We start from the raw sequence: 4,781 nt of genomic DNA on the forward strand, positions 1-4,781 counted from the left end.
GACCGCCGCCACCGCTGCCATCCACCATCTAATTTTGAGATACCTCATTGTCAAAAGCGCGAAAATGATTTTGAGATGCAAAAGGACAGGAGAGCGACAAGAGAAAGAAGACGAAATGGAGGTGGAATTCATGAGGACATGATGGGAAAATGTCCTCTCTTACACATAGACCATGAATTAAGTGAATTATTTTTATGAAAGTTTAATTTATTTTTTTATAGAATCTCTCATCATCAACTAAAATGGAAGAATGTGTAATATCTTATTTACGTCTTTAACGCATAGATTTTGGAAAATTACTCCTCCTATTCCGTTGTTACCCCTTCTCAAAATTAAATTTAGTTTTCTTTACAGAATTGTTTCGCTGATAACTCTTATGTGGAATCGTCGAGTTCTAGAGATTTGATCTACTCGAAGAGAATATGGTCTCTTAAGATACCAAACAAAAATAAAAGTATTTATATGGAGATTAAGTTGCAATATTCTACAAGTAAAGCATAATCTATTTGCTCGTTGAATGTCAATAGATCCACATTGTGTAGCTTATGATAAGGTTAGGGAAGATCAATATAATGCATTGTTCTGGTGCAGAATAGCAAGAAATGCTTGGTTGGGGGCTGATTTGTCGTGGCTTTGTAACTATGAAAAGCAATCTCGTTTTTTGGATTATATGCAATCGGTGACGGAGGCAATGAGACTAGAGAACCTGGGATGGTTTTGTTGTGGCTGTACGGATGCAATGAAATGATAGAAACCAAGGTGTTATGGGGAAGGATAGAACGGACGGGTCAAGAATTATGAGAGGCTAAGATAAGATATGCACAGAGTCTTTTACAGCAAATATTGAAGCTAAAGGCCATGTTCATATCTTGACAGTAAACTCAAGATGACCTCCTCCTCTTGTTAGTTTGTAAAAAATTAATGTGGATAGAGTATGGAGAGAGGGCCCACATATAAGAGGCTTGGAATGTGTAGTGAGGAATGTGAATTGTGGTTTCATGGCCAGATTTTCAAAGAGCAATACAATAGCTGCTGAGGTTGTAGTATGTGAGGCTCTGGCTGCAAGGGATGCGCTAGCTTTTGCTCTTGATATTGAAGTTTCAAAGGTGGCTCTTGAAATGGATAATTCAGTGGTGATTAATGCGATCAAGTACTCAGATAGGGAGTTATCGGAGCTCATGGGAATTTGTGCAGGAATTAAAAGGTTGGGATAACATTTCGAGATTTAGCATGTACTTAAGAGTTGTAATAAAGTTGCTCACATCTTGGCCAAAAAAGATTTAGATCTCTCAAATATGATTGTATGAATGGAAGAAGCACCTGATGATATTGTGCATCTTCTTCTTACTGATTGTAGTAATGCAGTTTCTTAATTAATAAAATCTCCTATTTTCCCATAAAAAAATAAATTTAGTTTTCTGATTTAGACATCTAGAAGAAACAAGAAAAAATAACAAATACAAACTCTTCTATAATGCAGTCATTCATAACGAATATCGCCCCTTCAAACCATCACTCCGCACAATTTATCAAGTTGATTATTATTATTATGGAAATAAACATCTCACTCACACAATTTACTCATACTGCATATAGATAAAAATCATACAGACTTCTTTGGAGTTGGGAGAGTTCAGAAATCCCCATTTGGGAACAGTGGTGAAGCAACAAGAGACCAAACAAAAAGACCAGAAGTAAGAAGTATCGGCGAGTACATATTGGCGTGAGGGAAGATTAGATGGAAGAATGATACTGGCTTTGCTTCCTCTTTCTTCCTGTTCTCTTGATCCTCCAACCCATCAAAGGGCAACAGAGGCTTATCCGAACCTAAAATAAGGGAACATGAGTGTTTATAATCTAAATTACGAACAGGGTTAACTGCAGATAGAACCCCCACAAAAACGTACTATCACCGAATTATGGATAGACTCCTTGTTGTTCTATTGTTGTTGTGGATAAACCCCCTTACTACCGTCTTTATTGTTGTAGATAGACCACTTTACTACCGCTAATTGTAGATAGACTTCCTCTAGTTCTACTGTTGCACTTGTCCTCATCACTAGTATGTAATCAAACTGTTCATAAACAGCACAAAAATTTACAGCATACTAATTGCATATTGATGTTAAGCTTAAAGAGAAAATATTAAAGCAATAAAGTATTTCATGTACACTTATTAGCAGAAAAATGTCAACCGTGTAGTTAGTCAACTCAAGTCAAGTTTTTAAACAACCTGACAAGCAGAGGATATAAAGTGCCTAAATCTTTTCGGCAAAATGATAACCCGGATGTTGGGTTCCATGCCTTGGGTTTACTCACGATGACACCAAGGTCTTAGGGTACGTGCCTTAGACTTAATGAGGGCGCTAAGGTCTTTTCGCCCTGCTATAGTAGTCAAGTTGTAAATGCGGGAGCCGACCGAATGGTACGAGTGCCTTGGGTTTATCCTGAGAAGGCGCCAAGGGCTTATAATTCCTGCATATATTTGGCACCATGAGAGTGCGACACAAGAGTCAATTTCAAAAGGACTTCATTTATAATGAATGAAATTTTGTACATAATTATTGAAAACTGATCATGTTGATGACCCCGTTATGGCTGGGCTCTGAGGGTCATCTATCCTGGTGTGGTCAAGGACGAGGCGACCGTGAGAGGGATCTCCTGCTAGACTTAGCTAGGGCAGCTTCTCTCCGGTCTCTCTGAGAGACAAGCTTCTTTAGATACCCTCTCTCGATTAGGTCCTCAATGTCCCTCTTCAGGATACGACAATTGTTGGTGAGGTGGCCGTGATCTCTATGGTAGTGGCAATACTGCCGGGTATCTCGGCTCCGTGAATCCAACTTTATCTCAGGAGCATGCTCCTTGAGGTACCCCTCCTTTTGGACCATAACGAGAGCTTCTGCGAGGGAGGTGTTGAGGACAGTGAGAGCGGGCCTCGGTGCTAGGTCCCTCCATCGGTCCATCCTGTCGGACCGATTTGAGCGGGAGTTGATTCTCACGGGGTCTCTCGGCCACTCCTACCTAGCAAGGGGGCCTCTAGCTGACTCTGGTGTCGACGCCACCACCAGTGCTGCTGTTGGTGCGGGCAATGCAAGTGGTGTTGGTGCTGGTGGTGGTATGGCTACTACTGCTGAAGTCGTAGCTGTGGAGGTCTCTGTGGCCCTAGCTAACGCCTTATAATCTCAGGCATCCTCCATGTCCATGTACCCATAAGATTTGGCTATCAGCTATTCATAATTAACGACTGGCTTCTTGGCAAGTGAGTCGGCCAATTCGTTGCACTGCAAGCCAGCCACAAGGGCGGAAATAGCAACCACACTCCTTGGGTCATTAACATCTAGCCTCTTTGCCTGGAACCTCTTGATGTAGGCTCGAAGGTGTAGGCAAGAAAAAAATGCCTTTATTCCTAGCAAAGAAGATCTAAGTTTGCCTACAGGCTAAAATTTGTCTGAAGTTCGCCTAAAGGCTGAATTGCACCTGAACATTGAACTCCGCCTGCGAAGACTTAAGTTTGCCTAAAGGCTGAGCTTCGCCTAAAAACTAAAGTTCACCTGCAAAGGAACACTGAACTTCACCTGCAAGACTGGAGTGCGCCTGAGCATTGAAGCTCGCCTGAACAGAATCAAGTTCACTTGAATGCTTGACTCCGCCTGAACATTCAAGTTCGCCTGAATGAAACATAGCTAAGTTCGCCTGATAGCTTAGCTTCGCCTGAATGATCCATGTTGATCCAAGCTCGCCTGAACTGGTCGAGCCTCGCTTGATAGCTTCGCCTACGAGGTTCATCTACATGTTCTAACCTTGCCTGCAAGCTTGCCAAGTTCGCCTGAATGCTAAAGTGCGTCTGAACGAAGTCCGCCTGCACTGCTTGACCAAGTGAGCCACTAAAGCTTAAATTGTGGAAGCGGTTGCACCCACTTACCATGTTCCTAGGAAGTGGTTACAGGTCATTTGTCTCTATAAATAGCCACTGATGGCTACAAGAATAGGGGCGGGCATTAGAGAGAGCATTGAGATCCTTTGTCCACTCGGCCTCTAACTTTCAAGCATCCTAGCTCGGGTACTTGAACTCAAAAGACCAAACTTCTACCACACGAGGAAGTTTACCCGCAACCTTGTTCGAATCATCAACGGGAAGCAAACTTGACTCAAGCATCAAGCGAAGCATCCTCTCGCCATCCAGAACTCACGTTAAACAAAAAGAGAAGTCAAATTAACCTCCTCTTCCTCTGTACTCGAGAGAGAGAGAGAGAGAGAGAGAGAGAGAGAGAGAGAGAGAGAGAGAGAGAGGGTAGTTACGCCTCTCTACCCGCGATTGTAGCACGTCGGTTACATGCTTAAACCCTATAAATAGCCATGGATGGCTACAGAGGAAAGGGTTTGGACTTTTAGAACCTCGAGAATCATCAGAAATCAGAGCTCCTGCGTATAGATCTAGAATTCGAACCTCGATTCTAGTATTCTAACGAACATCAGAAGCTCCAGCAATTTTGTTCTGATCATCAACGGGAAGCAATCTCGACTCAAGCATCAAGGAAAATATCCTTTCACCACCAAAAGCCCACGTTAAATAAGGAGAAGCTGAATTAATCTTCTCTTCAAAAGAAAGAGAGAGAGAGAGAGAGAGAGAGAGAGAGAGAGAGAGAGTGATTGTAAGGAATTCTTACCAAGTGATAGAACACATTCTTAAAATAAGAATCAATCGTATATTCTTTTTTTCGACCCTACAGAAGATGGCGACCACAGTAAGAGAAACTAATCTTTTAGACGAGATAGTGGTG

The sequence above is a fragment of the Asparagus officinalis genome, chromosome 7, assembly GCF_001876935.1.
Source record: "Asparagus officinalis chromosome 7, Aspof.V1, whole genome shotgun sequence".
In the NCBI taxonomy this organism is placed as follows: Eukaryota; Viridiplantae; Streptophyta; class Magnoliopsida; order Asparagales; family Asparagaceae; genus Asparagus; species Asparagus officinalis.